Source organism: Eucyclogobius newberryi, unplaced genomic scaffold (assembly GCF_026437365.1).
Source record: "Eucyclogobius newberryi isolate DKJ021-1_F unplaced genomic scaffold, fEucNew1.0.hap1 SCAF_6, whole genome shotgun sequence".
Lineage (NCBI taxonomy): Eukaryota > Metazoa > Chordata > Actinopteri > Gobiiformes > Gobiidae > Eucyclogobius > Eucyclogobius newberryi.
Window position 1 is genome coordinate 1,781,908 of NW_027316278.1, and position 23,729 is coordinate 1,805,636.

Below are 23,729 nucleotides of genomic sequence, written 5' to 3' on the forward strand. Positions count from 1 at the left end.
TCCTCGTGATGTCTCTCGTCCTCCTCGTGATGTCTCTCGTCCTCCTCGTGATGTCTCTCGTCCTCCTCGTGATGTCTCTCGTCCTCCTCGTGATGTCTCTCGTCCTCGTGATGTCTCTCGTCCTCCTCGTGATGTCTCTCATCCTCGTGATGTCTCTCGTCCTCCTCGTGATGTCTCTCGTCCTCCTCGTGATGTCTCTCGTCCTCCTCGTGATGTCTCTCGTCCTCCTCGTGATGTCTCTCATCCTCGTGATGTCTCTCGTCCTCCTCGTGATGTCTCTCGTCCTCGTGATGTCTCTCATCCTCCTCGTGATGTCTCTCGTCCTCGTGATGTCTCTCATCCTCCTCGTGATGTCTCTCGTCCTCGTGATGTCTCTCATGATGTTCTGCAGCTCAGTCGTCGTCCAAACCTGAAGGAGCTGTCGTTGGAACACGGGCGTTGTCAGCGTTGGCTCCAGAAGAAGAGGATCAGAGCCTTTTACTCGCCGGTGCTCGCCGATAACCTGCGCCACGGAGCCCAGCTGCTGCTGCAGGTCTGAGGGCCAGACTGGGGTCAGACTGGGGTCACACTGAGGCCACACTAGGGTCACACTGGGGCCACACTGAGGCCACACTGAGGCCACACTAGGGTCACACTGGGGCCACACTGAGGCCACACTGAGGCCACACTAGGGTCACACTGGGGCCACACTGGGGCCACACTAGGGTCAGACTGGGGCCACACTGAGGCCACACTGAGGCCACACTAGGGTCACACTGGGGCCACACTGAGGCCACACTGAGGCCACACTAGGGTCACACTGGGGCCACACTGGGGCCACACTAGGGTCAGACTGGGGTCAGACTGGGCTTACACTGGGGCCACACTGGGGCCACACTGGGGCCACACTGGGGCCACACTGGGGTCACACTAGGGTCACACTGGGGCCACACTAGGGTCAGACTGGGGTCACACTGGGGCCACACTGGGGCCACACTGGGGCCACACTGGGGCCACACTGGGGCCACACTGGGGTCACACTAGGGTCACACTGGGGCCACACTAGGGTCACACCGGGGCCACACTGGGGACACACTAGGGTCACACTGGGCTTACACTGGGCTTACACTGGGGTCACACTGGGGTCACACTGGGGTCACACTGGGGTCACACTGAGGCCACACTAGGGTCACACTGGGGCCACACTGAGGCCACACTGAGGCCACACTAGGGTCACACTGGGGTCACACTGGGGTCACACTGAGGCCACACTAGGGTCACACTGGGGTCACACTGGGGTCACACTGGGGCCACACTGAGGCCACACTGAGGCCACACTAGGGTCACACTGGGGCCACACTAGGGTCAGACTGGGGTCAGACTGGGCTTACACTGGGGTCACACTGGGGTCACACTGGGGCCACACTGGGGCCACACTGGGGCCACACTGGGGCCACACTGGGGTCACACTAGGGTCACACTGGGGCCACACTAGGGTCAGACTGGGGTCACACTGGGGCCACACTGGGGCCACACTGGGGCCACACTGGGGCCACACTGGGGTCACACTAGGGTCACACTGGGGCCACACTAGGGTCACACCGGGGCCACACTGGGGACACACTAGGGTCACACTGGGCTTACACTGGGCTTACACTGGGGTCACACTGGGGCCACACTGGGGCCACACTGGGGCCACACTGGGGCCACACTGGGGTCACACTAGGGTCACACTGGGGCCACACTAGGGTCAGACTGGGGTCACACTGGGGCCACACTGGGGCCACACTGGGGCCACACTGGGGCCACACTGGGGTCACACTAGGGTCACACTGGGGCCACACTAGGGTCACACCGGGGCCACACTGGGGACACACTAGGGTCACACTGGGCTTACACTGGGCTTACACTGGGGTCACACTGGGGTCACACTGGGGACACACTGGGGTCACACTGGGCTTACACTGGGCTTACACTGGGGTCACACTGGGGACACACTGGGGCCACACTGGGGCCACACTGGGGCCACACTGGGGTCACACTAGGGTCACACTGGGGTCACACTAGGGTCACACTGGGGACACACTAGGGTCACACTGGGCTTACACTGGGCTTACACTGGGGTCACACTGGGGTCACACTGGGGACACACTGGGGTCACACTGGGCTTACACTGGGCTTACACTGGGGTCACACTGGGGTCACACTGGGGACACACTGGGGTCACACTGGGGTCAGGGTTAGGACTGAACTGCACTCTGGGTAATCACACTTGCCGTGTGCTGCAGGCGACAGGTTTGGGTCAGCTCAGACCAAACACTCTGGTCATCGGCTTCAAGAGAAACTGGAGCGACGCCGACCTGAGGCAGACGGAGCTCTACATCAACACTATACAGTAAGTACTGCTTTTACTGTACAGGGGCCGTCACAGGGGCCGTCACAGGGGCCGTCACAGGGGCCGTCACAGGGGCCGTCACAGGGACCGTCACAGGGGCCGTCACAGGGGCCGTCACAGGGGCCGTCACAGGGGCCGTCACAGGGGCCGGGGCCGTTACAGGGGCCGCGGCCGTCACAGGGGCCGTCACAGGGGCCGTCACAGGGACCGTCACAGGGGCCGTCACAGGGGCCGGGGCCGTTACAGGGGCCGCGGCCGTCACAGGGGCCGTCACAGGGGCCGTCACAGGGGCCGTCACAGGGGCCGTCACAGGGGCCGTCACAGGGGCCGTCACAGGGGCCGTCACAGGGGCCGTCACAGGGGCCGTCACAGGGGCCGGGGCCGTTACAGGGGCCGCGGCCGTCACAGGGGCCGTCACAGGGGCCGTCACAGGGGCCGTCACAGGGGCCGTCACAGGGGCCGTCACAGGGGCCGTCACAGGGGCCGTCACAGGGGCCGTCACAGGGGCCGTCACAGGGGCCGGGGCCGTTACAGGGGCCGCGGCCGTCACAGGGGCCGTCACAGGGGCCGTCACAGGGGCCGTCACAGGGGCCCCCACCAGAAAACAAGGCACGTTTCCTGCAGCTGTGTGAAGTTTTGTCTAACCTCAGGCTAAAAACTAAACTTCAGATCCAATACTAATTGTAAATTGCTTAGTCCATTATTCTCCTATTGTTAAGCCTGTTTTGTAAAGTAGCTAATCGCTAGTTAAACGAGCTGTATTTAACATCATTAAAGAGTAGAAACTTTAAGCCCTTTGTATTTAAATTGTCCCTGAACAGATTTGTCTTTGGTGTTTTCTCCCAGTGATGCCTTTGACCTTCAGTTTGGAGTCGTGATCCTCAGACTTCAGGACGGACTCGACATCTCCCACATCCAGGGACAAGGTCCGACTGTACTTTACACTGTACTTTACACTGTACTTTACACTGTACTTTACACTGTACTTTACACTGTACTTTACACTGAACTTTACACTGTACTTTACACTGAACTTTACACTGTACTTTACACTGTACTTTACACTGAAATTTACACTGAACTTTACACTGTACTTTACACTGTACTTTACACTGAACTTTACACTGTACTTTACACTGTACTTTACTCTGTACTTTACACTGAACTTTACACTGAACTTTACACTGAAATTCACACTGTATTTACACTGTACTTTACATTGTACTCTACACTGTACTTTACACTGTACTTTACATTGTACTCTACACTGTACTTTACACTGTACTTTACACTGTACTCTACACTGTACTTTACACTGTATTTACGCTGTATTTACACTGTACTTTACACTGTACTTTACACTGAACTTTACACTGACCTTTACACTGTATTTACACTGTACTTTACACTGTACTTTACACTGAACTTTACACTGTGTTTACACTTTCCTTTACACTTTCCTTTACACTGAACTGTACACTGTACTGTACACTGTACTTTACACTGTACTTTACACTGTACTTTACACTGTACTGCACACTGTACTTTACACTGAACTTTACACTGAAATTCACACTGTACTTTACATTGAACTTTACACTGAAATTCACACTGTATTTACACTGTATTTACACTGTACTTTACATTGTACTTTACACTGTACTTTACACTGTACTTTACACTGAACTTTACACTGAAATTCACACTGTACTTTACACTGAACTTTACACTGAAATTCACACTGTATTTGCACTGTACTTTACACTGAACTTTACACTGTATTTTACACTGTTTACACTGTGTTTACCTTTTACTTTACACTTTACTTTACACTGTATTTACACTTTCCTTTACACTGAACTTTACACTGTACTGTACACTGTACTTTACATTGAACTTCACACTGAAATTCACACTGTATTTACACTGTATTTACACTGTACTTTACACTGTACTTTACACTGAACTTTACACTGAACTTTACACTGTACATTACATTATACTTTACACTGTACTTTACGTAATATTCCCAACCCGAGGAACACGTTTTACCACATCTTTACGGCTCTCTGTGTCACTTCACTCCTGCGTTGCAGAAGGTTCCTGGTTCCTGGTCCCTGGTTCTTTGAGTGTTCTCTTCTTCACTAGGACTAAATACAGATGTTTGTGTGAAAATGGCTGTTATTTCCTGTTCTTTGATCGTGGATGTGTTTGTTTTGCAGATGAGATTTTGTCTGTGGATAAATCCAAAGACATGTCAGTGAACTTGAACCCTGACCCGGGTCAAAACTCTGACACGGGTCAAAATCCCGGCAGTAACCAAAGCATTCCTCTCATTATAAAAGGTACTTTTTCAAATGAATTCTCTGTGGTGAAATGTCAAGTTCAGTAGTTTGTGTTTGTTGTTGCGACTGTGCAGAGCTTAGCTTTAGCTTTAGCTTTAACGGCAGGGGGAGATGAAGGACACTTCAACTTTCTCTCTCTCTTTAGACTCTAAACCTCCTCTGAGTTTGACGGACCAGCGGTTGCTCGATTCGAGTCAGATCTTCAAGAAGAAACAGGGAAAAGGAACCATCGACGTTTGGTGGCTCTTCGACGACGGAGGTTATTTTTGTTCTTCTGTTTATTTACTTCACTTGGATTGAGACGTTTGATAAATGAACTGTGGTTTGTAAAGTATAAAACACCAAAGATCTGGTTTAGTCCTGGTTTAGACCTGGTTTAGACCTGGTTTAGTCCTGGTTTAGTCCTGGTTTAGACCTGGTTTAGTCCTGGTTTAGACCTGGTTTAGACCTGGTTTAGTCCTGGTTTAGTCCTGGTTTAGACCTGGTTTAGTCCTGGTTTAGACCTGGTTTAGTCCTGGTTCAGACCCGGTTCGGACCCGGTTCGGACCTCTTTCAGACCTGGTTTAGTCCTGGTTTAGACCTGGTTTAGACCTGGTTTAGTCCTGGTTTAGTCTTGGTTTAGACCTGGTTTAGACCTGGTTTAGACCTGGTTTAGACCTGGTTTAGTCCTGGTTTAGACCTGGTTTAGACCTGGTTTAGACCTGGTTTAGTCCTGGTTTAGTCCTGGTTTAGTCCTGGTTTAGTCCTGGTTTAGACCTGGTTTAGACCTGGTTTAGACCTGGTTTAGACCTGGTTTAGACCTGGTTTAGTCCAGGTTTAGACCTGGTTTAGACCTGGTTTAGTCCAGGTTTAGACCTGGTTTAGACCTGGTTTAGACCTGGTTTAGACCTGGTTTAGACCTGGTTTAGTCCTGGTTTAGTCCTGGTTTAGTCCTGGTTTAGTCCTGGTTTAGACCTGGTTTAGACCTGGTTTAGACCTGGTTTAGACCTGGTTTAGACCTGGTTTAGTCCAGGTTTAGACCTGGTTTAGACCTGGTTTAGTCCAGGTTTAGACCTGGTTTAGACCTGGTTTAGACCTGGTTTAGACCTGGTTTAGACCTGGTTTAGTCCTGGTTTAGTCTTGGTTTAGACCTGGTTTAGACCTGGTTTAGACCTGGTTTAGACCTGGTTTAGTCCTGGTTTAGACCTGGTTTAGACCTGGTTTAGACCTGGTTTAGTCCTGGTTTAGTCCTGGTTTAGTCCTGGTTTAGTCCTGGTTTAGACCTGGTTTAGTCCTGGTTTAGTCCTGGTTTAGTCCTGGTTTAGTCCTGGTTTAGACCTGGTTTAGACCTGGTTTAGACCTGGTTTAGACCTGGTTTAGTCCAGGTTTAGACCTGGTTTAGACCTGGTTTAGTCCAGGTTTAGACCTGGTTTAGACCTGGTTTAGACCTGGTTTAGACCTGGTTTAGACCTGGTTTAGACCTGGTTTAGACCTGGTTTAGTCCAGGTTTAGACCTGGTTTAGACCTGGTTTAGACCTGGTTTAGACCTGGTTTAGTCCTGGTTTAGACCTGGTTTAGACCTGGTTTAGTCCTGGTTTAGTCTTGGTTTAGACCTGGTTTAGACCTGGTTTAGACCTGGTTTAGTCCTGGTTTAGTCCTGGTTTAGACCTGGTTTAGACCTGGTTTAGACCTGGTTTAGACCTGGTTTAGTCCAGGTTTAGACCTGGTTTAGACCTGGTTTAGTCCTGGTTTAGTCCTGGTTTAGACCTGGTTTAGACCTGGTTTAGACCTGGTTTAGACCTGGTTTAGACCTGGTTTAGTCCAGGTTTAGACCCTTCTTCTCGCCCTCAGGTCTGACTCTGCTGATCCCGTATCTTCTCACAAACAGAGGAAAATGGAGCGACTGCAGAATCCGAGTTTTTATGGGCGGTAAAATCAACCGCATCGACCACGACCGACGAGCGTGAGACTCTTTCCTCCCCTTTGTCTCGTTTTCCTCATTTATTGAGTTTTTATTGATTCTTGTTCTTTTTTATTGAGTCTTATTTTGTTTTTAGAGTTTTTATTGACTCTCATTGACTTTTATTGTTTTGGTTTTTTTGGTCTTGTTGAGTTTTTATTTTAATCTTATTTCATTTTATTGAGTCTTATTTTGTTTTATTTCTTTTTATTGAGTTTTTTAGTTTTATTGAGTTTTATTGAGTTTTTATTGAGTCTTGTTGAATTTTATCGAGTTTTATTGAGCCTTATTTCATTTTTATTGAGGCTTTTTGAGGTTTATTGAGTTTTTATTGAGTTTTTATTGAGTTTTATTGAGTCTTGTTGAGTTTTATTGAGTTTTTGTATTTTTTATAGAGTTTTTATTGAGTTTTTATTTAGTCTCGTTGACTTTTTTTGAGTTTTATTTTATCTTGTTGAGTTTTAATGAGTTTTTATTGAGTGTTGTTGAGTTTTATTGAGTTTCTATTGAGTCTTGTTGAGTTTTATTTAGTTTTATTGAGTCTTTTTGAGTTTTATATAGTTTTTATTGAGTTTTATATAGTTTTTATTGAGTCTTTTTGAGTTTTATTGAGTGTTGTTGAGTTTTTTTGAGTCTTGTTAAGTTCTATTGAGTTTTTATTTAGTGTTGTTGAATTTTATAGAGTTTTTATTGAGTCTTGTTGAGATTTTTTTGAGTGTCGTTGACTTTTATTGAGTTTTATTGAGTCTTGTTGAGTCTTTTTGAGTTTTATTGAGTTTTATTGAGTCTTGTTGAGTTTTATTTAGTTTTTATTTAGTCTTTTTGAGTTTTATTGAGTTTTTATTGAGTCTTGTTGAGTTTTTTTCAGTTTCATTGAGTCTCATTGACTTTTATTTAGGTTTATCTATTCTTGTTGAGTTTTATTGAGTCTTGTTGAGTTTTATTGAGTTTCTATTGAGTCTTTTTGAGTTTTATTGAGTTTTTGTTGAGTCTTGTATAGGTTCATTGAGTCTTGTTGAGTTTCATTGAGTTTTATTGAGTTTTTATTTAATCTTGACTCTTGTAGAGTTTTTTGAGTTTTATTGAGATTTTTTTGAGTGTCGTTGACTTTTATTGAGTTTTATTGAGTCTTGTTGAGTCTTGTTGAGTCTTTTTGAGTTTTATTGAGTTTTTATAGTTTTTATAGAGTTTTTATTGAGTTTATATTTAGTCTCGTTGACTTTTTTTGAGTTTTATTGAGTCTTGTTGAGTTTTTATTTTATCTTGTTGAGTTTTAATGAGTTTTTATTGAGTGTTGTTGAGTTTTATTGAGTTTCTATTGAGTCTTGTTGAGTTTTATTTAGTTTTATCGATTCTTTTTGAGTTTTATTGAGTCTTGTTGAGTTTTATTGAGTTTTTTTTTCATTTTATTGAGGCTTTTTGAGGTTTATTGAGTTTTTATTGAGTTTTATTGAGTTTTATTGAGTTTTATTGAGTCTTGTTGAGTTTAACTGAGGGTTTTTTCAGTCTTTTTGAGTTTTATTGAGTTTTTATTGAGTCTTTTTGAGTTTTATTGAGTTTTTATTTAGTCTTGATTCACTAGCAAGGACCACGCCACAACAATGAAATACGAAAGAATGTTTATTGATAAGTCATGATGGGTCGATGAGAGATTGATGAGAGATCGATGAGAGATCGATGAGAGATCGATGAGGGAGATCGATGAGGGAGATCGATGAGAGGGCTCGATGAGAGGGATCGATGAGAGGGATCGATGAGGGAGCTCGATGAGGGAGGTCGATGAGAGAGCTCGATGAGATGAGAAAGATCGATGAGATGAGAGAGATCGATGAGATGGCTGGGTAGAGACTCAGGATGGGGGCTCTGTCTCGGGTAATCAGCCCAGCTGATTCAGACCCCCCCCCTCCATGGATGGTTATGTGTTAAAGTGACGATGATAGAGACATGGGGTGGGAGGGTGGGGTCGAGAGAGCAGAGACAACAAGAGATGCTGGGATTGGCCTCTGCATATATAGGCCTTCTGGGTAATAAGAGGCGTGGTTAAAGAGTGGAGGTGTGGTTGCAGGGGAAGTAAGAGGTTGAGGCGTGGTCCTGCTCCCGAATCTAAGTTAGCGATTACATCTCCAACTACACCTCTTGTAGAGTTTTTTGAGTTTTATAGAGATTTTTTTGAGTGTCGTTGACTTTTATTGAGTTTTATTGAGTCTTTGAGTTTTATTGAGTCTTGTTGAGTTTTATAGAGTTTTTATTGAGTGTTGTTGACTTTTATTGAGTTTTATTGAGTCTTGTTAAGTTTTATTTAGTTTTTATTTAGTCTTTTTGAGTTTTATTGAGTTTTTATTGAGTCTTGAAGAGTTTTTTTCAGTTTCATTGAGTCTCATTGACTTTTATTGAGGTTTATTGAGTCTTGTTGAGTTTAAGTGCGTTTTAATGAGTCTTTTTGAGTTTTATTGAGTTTATATTTAGACTTTTTGAGTTTTTATTGAGTCTTGTTGAGTTTAATTTAGTTTTATTGAGTGTTTTTGAGTTTTATACAGTTTTTATTGAGTTTTATATAGTTTTTATTGAGTCTTGTTAAGTTTTATTGAGATTTTATTTAGTGTTGTTGAATTTTATAGAGTTTTTATTGAGTCTTGACTCTTGTAGAGTTTTTTTGAGATTTTTTTGAGTGTCGTTGACTTTTATTGAGTTTTATTGAGTCTTGTTGAGTCTTTTTGAGTTTTATTGAGTCTTGTTGAGTTTTATTTAGTTTTTATTGAGTCTTTTTGAGTTTTATTTAGGTTTATCTATTCTTGTTGAGTTTTATTTAGTCTTGTTGAGTTTTATTGAGTTTCTATTGAGTCTTTTTGAGTTTTATTGAGTTTTTGTTGAGTCTTGTATAGATTCATTGAGTCTTGTTGAGTTTCATTGAGTCTTGTTGAGTTTTATTGAGTTTTTATTTAATCTTGACTCTTGTAGAGTTTTTTGAATTTTATTGAGATTTTTTTGAGTGTCGTTGACTTTTATTGAGTTTTATTGAGTCTTGTTGAGTTTTTATTTTATCTTGTTGAGTTTTATAGAGTTTCTATTGAGTGTTGTTGAGGTTTATTGAGTTTCTATTGAGTCTTGTTGAGTTTAATTGAGTTTTTATTGAGTCTTTTTGAGTTTTATATAGTTTTTATTGAGTTTTATTGAGTTTCTATTGCGTCTTGTTGAGTTTTTTTCAGTTTCATTGAGTCTCATTGACTTTTATTGAGGTTTATCTATTCTTGTTGAGTTTTATTGAGTCTTGTTGAGTTTTATTGAGTTTCTATTGAGTCTTTTTGAGTTTTATTGAGTTTCGTTGAGTTTTGTTGAGTTTTTATAGTTTTTATAGAGTTTTTATTGAGTTTTTATTTAGTCTCGTTGACTTTTTTTTGTTTTATTGAGTCTTGTTGAGTTTTTATTTTATCTTGTTGACTTTTATAGAGTTTTTATTAAGTGTTGTTGGTTTATTGAGTTTCTATTGAGTCTTGTTGAGTTTAATTGAGTTTTTATGAGTTTTATATAGTTTTTATTGAGTTTTGTTGATTTTCTATTGCGTCTTGTTGAGTTTTATTTAGTTTTTATTGAGTCTTTTTGAGTTTTATTGAGTTTATATTTAGACTTTTTGAGTTTTTATTGAGTGCTGTTGAGTTTTATTTAGTTTTATTGAGTCTTTTTGAGTTTTATATAGTTTTTATTGAGTTTTATATAGTTTTTATTGAGTCTTGTTGAGTTTTATTGAGTGTTGTTGAGTTTTTTTGAGTCTTGTTAAGTTCTATTGAGTTTTTATTTAGTGTTGTTGAATTTTATAGAGTTTTTATTGAGTCTTGTTGAGATTTTTTTGAGTGTCGTTGACTTTTATTGAGTTTTATTGAGTCTTGTTGAGTCTTTTTGAGTTTTATTGAGTTTTATTGAGTCTTGTTGAGTTTTATTTAGTTTTTATTTTGTCTTTTTGAGTTTTATTGAGTTTTTATTGAGTCTTGTTGAGTTTTTTTCAGTTTCATTGAGTCTCATTGACTTTTATTGAGGTTTATTGAGTCTTGTTGAGTTTAAGTGCGTTTTAATGAGTCTTGTTGAGTTTTATTGAGTTTATATTTAGACTTTTTGAGTTTTTATTGAGTCTTGTTGAGTTTAATTTAGTTTTATTGAGTCTTTTTGAGTTTTATACAGTTTTTATTGAGTTTTATATAGTTTTTATTGAGTCTTGTTGAGTTTTATTGAGTGTTGTTGAGTTTTTTTGAGTCTTGTTAAGTTTTATTGAGTTTTTATTTAGTGTTGTTGAATTTTATAGAGTTTTTATTGAGTCTTGACTCTTGTAGAGTTTTTTTGAGATTTTTTTGAGTGTCGTTGACTTTTATTGAGTTTTATTGAGTCTTGTTGAGTCTTTTTGAGTTTTATTGAGTCTTGTTGAGTTTGATTTAGTTTTTATTTAGTCTTTTTGAGTTTTATTGAGGTTTATCTATTCTTGTTGAGTTTTATTTAGTCTTGTTGAGTTTTATTGAGTTTCTATTGAGTCTTTTTGAGTTTTATTGAGTTTTTGTTGAGTCTTGTATAGATTCATTGAGTCTTGTTGAGTTTCATTGAGTCTTGTTGAGTTTTATTGAGTTTTTATTTAATCTTGACTCTTGTAGAGTTTTTTGAGTTTTATTGAGATTTTTTTGAGTGTCGTTGACTTTTATTGAGTTTTATTGAGTCTTGTTGAGTCTTTTTGAGTTTTATTGAGTTTTGTTGAGTTTTTATAGTTTTTATAGAGTTTTTAATGAGTTTTTATTTAGTCTCGTTGACTTTTTTTTAGTTTTATTGAGTCTTGTTGAGTTTTTATTTTATCTTGTTGAGTTTTATAGAGTTTCTATTGAGTGTTGTTGAGGTTTATTGAGTTTCTATTGAGTCTTGTTGAGTTTAATTGAGTTTTTATTGAGTCTTTTTGAGTTTTATATAGTTTTTATTGAGTTTTATTGAGTTTCTATTGCGTCTTGTTGAGTTTTTTTCAGTTTCATTGAGTCTCATTGACTTTTATTGAGGTTTATCTATTCTTGTTGAGTTTTATTGAGTCTTGTTGAGTTTTATTGAGTTTCTATTGAGTCTTTTTGAGTTTTATTGAGTTTCGTTGAGTTTTGTTGAGTTTTTATAGTTTTTATAGAGTTTTTATTGAGTTTTTATTTAGTCTCGTTGACTTTTTTTTGTTTTATTGAGTCTTGTTGAGTTTTTATTTTATCTTGTTGACTTTTATAGAGTTTTTATTAAGTGTTGTTGAGGTTTATTGAGTTTCTATTGAGTCTTGTTGAGTTTTATTGAGTTTTTATTGAGTCTTTTTGAGTTTTATTGAGTTTATATTTAGACTTTTTGAGTTTTTATTGAGTGCTGTTGAGTTTTATTTAGTTTTTATTGAGTCTTTTTGAGTTTTATTGAGTTTATATTTAGACTTTTTGAGTTTTTATTGAGTGCTGTTGAGTTTTATTTAGTTTTTATTGAGTCTTTTTGAGTTTTATTGAGTTTATATTTAGACTTTTTGAGTTTTTATTGAGTGCTGTTGAGTTTTATTTAGTTTTATTGAGTCTTTTTGAGTTTTATATAGTTTTTATTGAGTTTTATATAGTTTTTATTGAGTCTTGTTGAGTTTTATTGAGTGTTGTTGAGTTTTTTTGAGTCTTGTTAAGTTCTATTGAGTTTTTATTTAGTGTTGTTGAATTTTATAGAGTTTTTATTGAGTCTTGTTGAGATTTATTGAGTTTTTATCGAGTCTTGAGTTTTATTGAGTTTATATTTAATCTTTTTGAGTTTTTATTGAGTTTTGATGAGTTTTATTGAGTCTTGTTGAGTTTTATTGAGTTTTTGTATTTTTTATAGAGTTTATATTGAGTTTTTATTTAGTCTCGTTGACTTTTTTTGAGTTTTATTGAGTCTTGTTGAGTTTTTATTTTATCTTGTTGAGTTTTAATGAGTTTTTATTGAGTGTTGTTGAGTTTTATTGAGTTTCTATTGAGTCTTGTTGAGTTTTATTTAGTTTTATTGAGTCTTTTTGAGTTTTATATAGTTTTTATTGAGTTTTATATAGTTTTTATTGAGTCTTGTTGATTTTCTATTGCGTCTTGTTGAGTTTTATTGAGTTTTTATTGAGTCTTTTTGAGTTTTATTGAGTTTATATTTAGACTTTTTGAGTTTTTATTGAGTGCTGTTGAGTTTTATTTAGTTTTTATTGAGTCTTGTTGAGATTTTTTTGAGTGTCGTTGACTTTTATTGAGTTTTATTGAGTCTTGTTGAGTCTTTTTGAGTTTTATTGAGTTTTATTGAGTCTTGTTGAGTTTTATTTAGTTTTTATTTTGTCTTTTTGAGTTTTATTGAGTTTTTATTGAGTCTTGTTGAGTTTTTTTCAGTTTCATTGAGTCTCATTGACTTTTATTGAGGTTTATCTATTCTTGTTGAGTTTTATTGAGTCTTGTTGAGTTTTATTGAGTTTCTATTGCGTCTTGTTGAGTTTTATTGAGTTTCTATTGAGTCTTTTTGAGTTTTATTGAGTTTTTGTTGAGTCTTGTATAGGTTCATTGAGTCTTGTTGAGTTTCATTGAGTCTTGTTAAGTTTTATTGAGTTTTTATTTAATCTTGACTCTTGTAGAGTTTTTTGAGTTTTATTGAGTTTTATTTAGTCTCGTTGACTTTTTTTGAGTTTTATTGAGTCTTGTTGAGTTTTTATTTTATCTTGTTGAGTTTTATAGAGTTTTTATTGAGTGTTGTTGAGTTTTATTGAGTTTCTATTGAGTCTTGTTGAGTTTTATTTAGTTTTATTGAGTTTTTATTGAGTTTTATATAGTTTTTATTGAGTCTTGTTGATTTTCTATTGTGTCTTGTTGAGTTTTATTGAGTTTTTATTGAGTCTTTTTGAGTTTTATTGAGTTTATATTTAGACTTTTTGAGTTTTTATTGAGTGCTGTTGAGTTTTATTGAGTTTTTATTGAGTCTTTTTGAGTTTTATTGAGTTTATATTTAGACTTTTTGAGTTTTTATTGAGTGCTGTTGAGTTTTATTTAGTTTTATTGAGTCTTTTTGAGTTTTATATAGTTTTTATTGAGTTTTATATAGTTTTTATTGAGTCTTGTTGAGTTTTATTGAGTGTTGTTGAGTTTTTTTGAGTCTTGTTAAGTTCTATTGAGTTTTTATTTAGTGTTGTTGAATTTTATAGAGTATTATTGAGTCTTGTTGAGATTTTTTTGAGTGTCGTTGACTTTTATTGAGTTTTATTGAGTCTTGTTGAGTCTTTTTGAGTTTTATTGAGTTTTATTGAGTCTTGTTGAGTTTTATTTAGATTTTATTTTTTTTGAGTTTTATTGAGTTTTTATTGAGTCTTGTTGAGTTTTTTTCAGTTTCATTGAGTCTCATTGACTTTTATTGAGGTTTATCTATTCTTGTTGAGTTTTATTGAGTCTTGTTGAGTTTTATTGAGTTTCTATTGCGTCTTGTTGAGTTTTATTGAGTTTCTATTGAGTCTTTTTGAGTTTTATTGAGTTTTTGTTGAGTCTTGTATAGGTTCATTGAGTCTTGTTGAGTTTCATTGAGTCTTGTTAAGTTTTCTTGAGTTTTTATTTAATCTTGACTCTTGTAGAGTTTTTTGAGTTTTATTGAGATTTTTTTGAGTGTCGTTGACTTTTATTGAGTTTTATTGAGTCTTGTTGAGTCTTTTTGAGTTTTATTGAGTTTTATTGAGTCTTGTTGAGTTTTATTGAGTTTTTATAGTTTTTATAGAGTTTTTATTGAGTTTATATTTAGTCTCGTTGACTTTTTTTGGGTTTTATTGAGTCTTGTTGAGTTTTTATTTTATCTTGTTGAGTTTTATAGAGTTTTTATTTAGTGTTGTTGAGTTTTATTGAGTTTCTATTGAGTCTTGTTGAGTTTTATTGAGTTTTTATCGAGTCTTTTTGAGTTTTATTGAGTTTATATTTAGTCTTTTTGAGTTTTTATTGAGTTTTGATGAGTTTTATTGAGTCTTGTTGAGTTTTATTGAGTTTTTGTATTTTTTATAGAGTTTATATTGAGTTTTTATTTAGTCTCGTTGACTTTTTTAAGTTTTATTGAGTCTTGTTGAGTTTTTATTTTATCTTGTTGAGTTTTAATGAGTTTTTATTGAGTGTTGTTGAGTTTTATTGAGTTTCTATTGAGTCTTGTTGAGTTTTATTTAGTTTTATTGAGTCTTTTTGAGTTTTATATAGTTTTTATTGAGTTTTATATAGTTTTTATTGAGTCTTGTTGAGTTTTATTGAGTTTTTATTTAGTGTTGTTGAATTTTATAGAGTTTTTATTGAGTCTTGTTGAGATTTTTTTGAGTGTCGTTGACTTTTATTGAGTTTTATTGAGTCTTGTTGAGTTTTTTTCAGTTTCATTGAGTCTCATTGACTTTTATTGAGGTTTATCTATTCTTGTTGAGTTTTATTGAGTCTTGTTGAGTTTTATTGAGTTTCTATTGCGTCTTGTTGAGTTTTATTGAGTTTCTATTGAGTCTTTTTGAGTTTTTGTTGAGTCTTGTATAGGTTCATTGAGTCTTGTTGAGTTTCATTGAGTCTTGTTAAGTTTTATTGAGTTTTTATTTAATCTTGACTCTTGTAGAGTTTTTTGAGTTTTATTGAGATTTTTTTGAGTGTCGTTGACTTTTATTGAGTTTTATTGAGTTTTATTGAGTCTTGTTGAGTTTTTATTTTATCTTGTTGATTTTTATAGAGTTTTTATTGAGTCTTGTTGAGTTTTATTGAGTTTTTATCGAGTCTTTTTGAGTTTTATTGAGTTTATATTTAGTCCTTTTGAGTTTTTATTGAGTTTTGATGAGTTTTATTGAGTCTTTTAGAGTTTCATATAGTTTTTATTGAGTTTTATATAGTTTTTATTGAGTCTTCTTGAGTTTCATTGAGTCTTAAGATAAGATAAGATATTCCTTTATTGTCCCACATGGGGAAATTTCATTGGTGCAACGCAGGTAGATACAGAGGTAGATACAGAAGAACAGATCACTTATAGGAAGTCTGAAAAACACTTTCAGTAGAAGATCTCCTATAAATAAATAAAAACTCCCATAGACAAATAAATAAATAAATACATAAATACCATTGCATGTGTCATGACAGTAATTGCACATGAATATGTGTCACGACAGCACATAGATTGCACATGAATTTCACAGTAATTGCACATGAATTCCAACAGCAATTGCACATATGACAGAATTGCACATCAGTATTAGGTTAGGTCAGTATTGCGAGTGTTCAGTACTAACAGTTGAGTTTTATTCAGTCTTGTTGTGTTTTATTGAGTTTTTATTGAGTCTAGTTGAGTTTTATTGAGTCTTGTTGAGTTTTATTGAGTTTCTATTGCGTCTTGTTGAGTTTTATTGAGTTTATATTTAGTTTTATTGAGTTTTTATTGAGTCTTGTTGAGTTTTATTGAGTTTTATTGAGTATTTTTGAGCTTTATATAGTTTTTATTCAGTTTTATTGAGTTTTTATTTAGTCTAGTTTAGTTTTATTGAGTCTTGTTGAGTTTTATTGAGTTTTTATTTAGTGTTGTTGAATTTTATAGAGTTTTTATTGAGTCTTGTTGAGTTTTATTTCTGTCCTGTTGAGTTTTATTGAGTTTTTATTTAGTCTTGTTGAGGTTCATTGAGTCTTTTGGAGTTTCATTGAGTCTTGTGGAGTTTCTTTGAGTCTTGTTGAGTTTTATTGAGTTTTATTGAGTATTTTTGAGCTTTATATAGTTTTTATTCAGTTTTATTGAGTTTTTATTTAGTCTAGTTTAGTTTTATTGAGTCTTGTTGAGTTTTATTGAGTTTTTATTTAGTGTTGTTGAATTTTATAGAGTTTTTATTGAGTCTTGTTGAGTTTTATTTCTGTCCTGTTGAGTTTTATTGAGTTTTATTTAGTCTTGTTGAGGTTCATTGAGTCTTTTGGAGTTTCATTGAGTCTTGTGGAGTTTCTTTGAGTCTTGTTGAGTTTTATTGAGGTTTATTGAGTCTTGTTGAGTTTATATTTAGTGTTTTTGAGTTTTTATTGAGTCTTTTTGAGTTTTATTGAGTTTTTATTGAGTCTTGTTGAGTTTTATTGAGTCTTGTTGAGTTTAACTGAGTTTTTTTTTCAGTCTTTGAGTTTTATTGAGTTTCTATTGAGTCTTGTTGAGTTTTTTTGAGTTTTTTTGAGTTTTATTGAGTTTATATTTAGTCTTTTTGAGTTTTTATTGAGTCTTTTTGAGTTTTTATTGAGTTTTATTGAGGTTCATTGAGTTTTTATTGAGTCTTGTTGAGTTTTTATTGAGTTTTTATTAAGTGTTGTTGACTTTTATTGAGTTTCATTTAGTCTTGTTGAGTTTTATTGAGTCTTTTTGAGTTTTATTGAGTTTATATTTAGTCTTTTTGATTTGTATTGAGTCTTATCAAGTCTTATTGCGTGTGTTTGTTCAGGATGGCGATGCTTCTGAGTCGCTTCAGGATCGACTTCTCTGACATCATCGTTCTGGGCGACATCAACACCAAACCCAAGAAGCACAAGTAAGTTCCATTTGTATCTCTATATCATTGTAGAAAACACAGCTGAGAAATGTAATGTATTCTGTCCAATGACACGAGGAAAACTGTATAGAGCCACATAGTGAGACTAAAGAGCCACATAGACTAAAGAGAGCCACATAGTGAGACTAAAGAGCCACATAGTGAGACTAAAGAGAGCCACATAGTGAGACTAAAGAGAGCCACATAGTGAGACTAAAGAGAGCCACATAGTGAGACTAAAGAGCCACATAGTGAGACTAAAGAGCCACTGCACCAGAGGCTCTCTCTCACGTCAGACACTAGAGTTCAGGACCACAGAGCGTCGTGCAGCTTCATCTTAAAGACACAAAGCACTGGATGAAAGACAGAGAAGAAGATTCTGAGCAGGACAAAAGATGATTTTTTTAAGGTTTAGTTTAGCCCTAATAACACTATTTACATATTTATACATGTGACACATGAGCCCAGGTCATTCTGATGTCAGTAGCTCTCAGACTAAATCCGCAAATTGAGAATGATTTTTTGATGAGAGTCAAAATGTCTTATTTTTCGAAAACAGTGTGAACAATGTAACACTTCACAATAAATGTGTTGTGATTTAATATAATAAATAACATAATACTGCAGATATTTTATATTTTTACATTTGTATCATCGCAGAATAATAGAAATCTGTTTTGTGTTTTTTCAGTAAGTTGAGTTTTAAGGAGCTGATTGAGCCGTACAGACTGAGAGAAGACGACCTGCAGCAGGACGAAGCCGAGCACTTGAAGGCGCTGGAGCCCTGGAGGATCACAGACAACGAACTGGAGCTGTACAAGGCCAAGGTGCACGGCAACAACAACAACAACAACAACAACAACACAACAACAACAACACACTCACACACCTCTTATAAAACACAACAATACAAAATCCACATGTCCAGAGGCCGTGAGGTCTGAGCTGGTCCAGTGTGAACGTGAGAGTCACATATTTACTGCTAACTCACTCATTACCATAGCAACCAGATCACTAAACCAGAACCTGAGTACCATCACTAAGCTTTGGCTGTAGTATTACTGTAGTATTTCTGTAGTATTACTGTAGTATTTCTGTAGTATTACTGTAGTCTTACTGCAGCATTACTGTAGTATTACTGTAGTCTTACTGCAGCATTACTGTAGTATTACTGTAGTATTACTGTAGTACTACTGTAGTCTTACTGCAGCATTACTGTAGTATTACTGTAGTACTACTGTAGCATTACTATAGTAGTACTACTGTTGTATTACTGTAGCATTACTGTAGTACTACTGTAGTATTACTGTAGTAGTAGTACTACTGTAGTACTACTGTAATACTACTGTAATTAGTATTATTACGGTAGTATTACTGTAGTACTACTGTTGTACTACTGTTGTACTACTGTTGTACTACTGTAGTTAGTACTACTGTAGTATTACTGTAGTAATACTATAGTATTACTGTAGTACTACTGTAGTACTACTGTAGTATTACTGTAGTACTCCAGTAGTATTACTGTAGTATTACTGTAGTATTACTGTAGTACTACTGTAGTATTACTGTAGTACTACTGTAGTATTACTGTAGTAGTACTACTGTAGTATTACTGTAGTATTTCTGTAGTACTACTGTTGTACTACTGTAGTTAGTATTACTGTAGTATTACTGTAGTATTACTGTAGTACTACTGTAGTATTACTGTAGTATTACTGTAGTATTGCTGTAGTCTCACAGTAGCATTACTGTAGTACTACTGTAGTACTACTGCAGTATTATGGTAGTATTACTGTTGTACTACTGTAGTATTACTGTAGTATTACTGTAGTACTACTGTAGTATTACTGTAGTACTACTGTAGTATTACTGTAGTATTACTGTAGTACTACTGTAGTATTACTTTAGTACTACTGTAGTATTACTGTAGTATTTATGTTGTATTACTGTAGTATTACTGTAGTACTACTCTAGTATTACTGTATTACTACTATAGTTTTACTGTAGTATTACTGTAGTGTTACTGTAGTGTTACTGTAGTACTACTGTAGTATTACTGTAGTATTACTGTAGTATTACTGTAGTATTACTGTTGTACTACTGTAGTATTACTGTAGTATTACTGTAGTACTACTCTAGTATTACTGTATTACTACTGTAGTTTTACTGTAGTATTACTGTAGTGTTACTGTAGTGTTACTGTAGTACTACTGTAGTATTACTGTAGTATTACTGTAGTATTACTGTTGTACTACTGTAGTATTACTGTAGTATTACTGTAGTACTACTGTAGTACTACTGTAGTATTACTGTAGTATTACTGTAGTACTACTGTAGTATTACTTTAGTACTACTGTAGTATTACTGTAGTATTTATGTTGTATTACTGTAGTATTACTGTAGTACTACTCTAGTATTACTGTATTACTACTGTAGTTTTACTGTAGTATTACTGTAGTGTTACTGTAGTACTACTGTAGTACTACTGTAGTGCGACTGTAGTATTACTGTAGTACTACTGTAGTACTACTTTACCCTAGTACTACTGTAGTATTACTGTAGTACTACTGTACTATTACTTTACTGTAGTACTACTGTAGTACTGCTGTAGTATTACTGTAGTATTTCTGTAGTATTTCTGTAGTATTACTGTAGTATTACTGTATTACTACTCTAGTATTACTGTAGTATTACTGTAGTGCTACTGTAGTATTACTGTAGTACTACTGTAGTATTACTGTAGTATTACTGTAGTATTACTGTAGTACTACTGTAGTACTGCTGTAGTATTACTGTAGTACTACTGTAGTATTACTGTATTACTATTGTAGTATTACTGTAGTACAACTGTAGTATTACTGTAGTATTACTGTAGTATTACTGTAGTGCTACTGTAGTATTACTGTAGTATTACTGTAGTACTACTGTAGTACTACTTTACTCTAGTACTACTGTAGTATTACTGTAGTACTACTGTAGCATTACTTTACTGTAGTATTACTGTAGTATTACTGTAGTACTGCTGTAGTATTACTGTATTATTTCTGTAGTATTTCTGTAGTATTACTGTAGTACTACTGTAGTATTACTGTATTACTACTCTAGTATTACTGTAGTATTACTGTAGTGCTACTGTAGTATTACTGTAGTACTACTGTAGTATTACTGTAGTATTACTGTAGTAGTACTACTGTAGTATTACTGTATCATTACTGTAGTACTACTGTAGTGCTACTGTAGTATTACTGTAGTGCTACTGTAGTATTACTGTAGTACTACTGTAGTATTACTTTACTGTAGTACTACTGTAGTATTACTGTAGTATTACTGTAGTATTACTGTAGTACTACTGTAGTATTACTTTACTGTAGTACTACTGTAGTATTACTGTAGTACTACTGTAGTATTACTGTAGTATTTCTGTAGTATTTCTGTAGTATTACTGTAGTACTACTGTAATATTACTGTATTAATACTGTAGTATTACTGTAGTATTACTGTAGTACTACTGTAGTATTACTGTAGTATTACTGTAGTACTACTGTAGTATTACTGTAGTATTACTGTAGTACTACTGTAGCATTACTGTAGCATTACTGTAGTACTACTGTAGTAGTAGTACTGTTGTAGTACTGTAGTAGTACTGTAGTATTACTGTAGTAGTAGTACTGTTGTAGTACTGTAGTAGTACTGTAGTATTACTGTAGTAGTAGTACTGTTGTAGTACTGTAGTAGTACTGTAGTATTACTGTAGTAGTAGTACTGTTGTAGTACTGTAGTATTACTGTAGTACTTCCGCTCAGTTGCTCTAAACCTGATGCTTATGTTTGTGTTTCAGACGAATCGTCAGATCCGACTGAACGAGCTTCTGCAGGAACATTCCAACTCTGCCAAACTCATCGTCATGTTAGTCCCACTATCGTCATAACCATTTTAACCATCATAACCATCATAACCATCATAACCATCATAACCATCATCATAACCATCATAACCATCATAACCATCATCATAACCATTATAACCATCATCATAACCATCATCATAACCATCATAACCATCATATCCATCATAACCATCATAACCATCATAACCATTATAACCATTATAACCATCATAACCATCATAACCATCATCATAACCATCATAGCCATCATAACCATCATAACCATTATAACCATCATCATAACCATCATCATAACCATCATAACCATCATAACCATCATAACCATTATAACCATCATAACCATCATAACCATCATCATAACCATCATAGCCATCATAACCATTATAACCATCATCATAACCATCATCATAACCATTATAACCATCATCACAATCATAACCATCATCATAACCATCATAACCATCATAACCATTATAACCATCATCATAACCATCATCATAACCATTATAACCATCATCACAATCATAACCATCATCATAACCATCATAACCATCATAACCATCATAACCATTATAACCATCATAACCATCATCATAACCATCATAACCATCATAACCATTATAACCATCATCATAACCATTATAACCATCATCACAATCATAACCATCATCATAACCATCATAACCATTATAACCATCATAACCATCATAACCATCATAACCATCATCATAACCATCATAGCCATCATAACCATCATCATAACCATCATAACCATCATAACCATTATAACCATCATAACCATTATAACCATCATAACCATCATAACCATCATAACCATTATAACCATCATCATAACCATCATAGCCATCATAACCATCATAACCATCATAACCATCATCATAACCATCATAGCCATCATAACCATCATAACCATTATAACCATCATCATAACCATCATAACCATTATAACCATCATCATAACCATCATCATAACCATCATAACCATCATAACCATCATCATAACCATCATCATAACCATTATAACCATCATCACAATCATAACCATCATCATAACCATTATAACCATCATAACCATTTTAACCATCATAACCATCATAACCATCATAACCATCATAACCATCATAACCATCATCATAACCATCATAACCATCATAACCATCATCATAACCATTATAACCATCATCATAACCATCATCATAACCATCATAACCATCATATCCATCATAACCATCATAACCATCATAACCATCATAACCATCATAACCATTATAACCATCATAACCATTATAACCATCATCATAACCATCATCATAACCATCATAACCATCATATCCATCATAACCATCATAACCATCATAACCATTATAACCATCATAACCATTATAACCATCATCATAACCATCATCATATCCATCATAACCATCATAACCATCATAACCATTATAACCATCATAACCATCATAACCATTATAACCATCATAACCATTATAACCATCATCACAATCATAACCATCATAACCATCATCATAATGATAATAATAAACGTATAATGAGTCATATGTAGCATAAACAGGCGTGTTGACCTGCGTCTCTTCTTCTGCAGAAGCATGCCTCTGGCCCGTAAAGGAACGGTCTCTAGCGCCCTCTACATGTGCTGGATGGAAACGCTGTCCAAAGACCTGCCTCCGGTTCTGCTGGTGCGCGGCAACCACCAGAGCGTTCTCACGTTCTACTCCTAACGACCAGAAGGAGAACCACCAGAGACATGCTCCTCCCACACAAACATGCTCCTCCCACAGAGACACGCTCCTCCCACAGAGACATGCTCCTCCCACAGAGACATGCTCCTCCCACAGAGACATGCTCCTCCCACACAAACACGCTCCTCCCACAGAGACATGCTCCTCCCACAGAGACATGCTCCTCCCACACAAACATGCTCCTCCCACAGAGACACGCTCCTCCCACAGAGACACGCTCCTCCCACAGAGACATGCTCCTCCCACAGAGACATGCTCCTCCCACAGAGACATGCTCCTCCCACAGAGACATGCTCCTCCCACAGAGACACGCTCCTCCCACAGAGACATGCTCCTCCCACAGAGACATGCTCCTCCCACAGAGACATGCTCCTCCCACACACACTGTACAAGAGTCTGACAGAAGCAGACGAGGTTCTGAGCCTCATTCATCATGCTTCTAAATTTAAAAATATTTGAGCAAAATTGTGAACGTTTCGGCCAATTTTCATCTAGTTTGGTCCAAAATCCTCTGTAAATGTGTTTGTGTCTAAAATGTGGACAAAAAGAAGACATTAAGCGTCATTTTTTTCGAGGCTTTAGTTGTTTTTTTTATTGTTTTTCAGAAAATAAACCGTGGTGGACAGTTTTATGAATGTTTAACATTTATAATGTATTGTTTAAATGTAATATATATCTTGTGGAGTTTATGTTTTCATACAAAACAATAATAATAAAGAAATAAATATCAAGTGATTATTAGTATTAATGTTTGTAAATATTTTTTCTAAATTAAAAATTCTATATGAATTATAATTATTTGGATTAAATATTTATTGTTTTTGAAGCTGGATTTTTCTTTCCGCTTTTTATGTTGCAACA

The 23,729-nt window shown here is 36.2% G+C and overlaps 1 pseudogene; it reads left to right on the plus strand.

The window, feature by feature from the left end:
- LOC140346371 (solute carrier family 12 member 2-like) overlaps positions 1 to 23,001 on the plus strand; it is a 49,502-nt pseudogene extending 26,501 nt beyond the window's left edge.
- Positions 23,002 to 23,729: the final 728 nt, after the last annotated feature.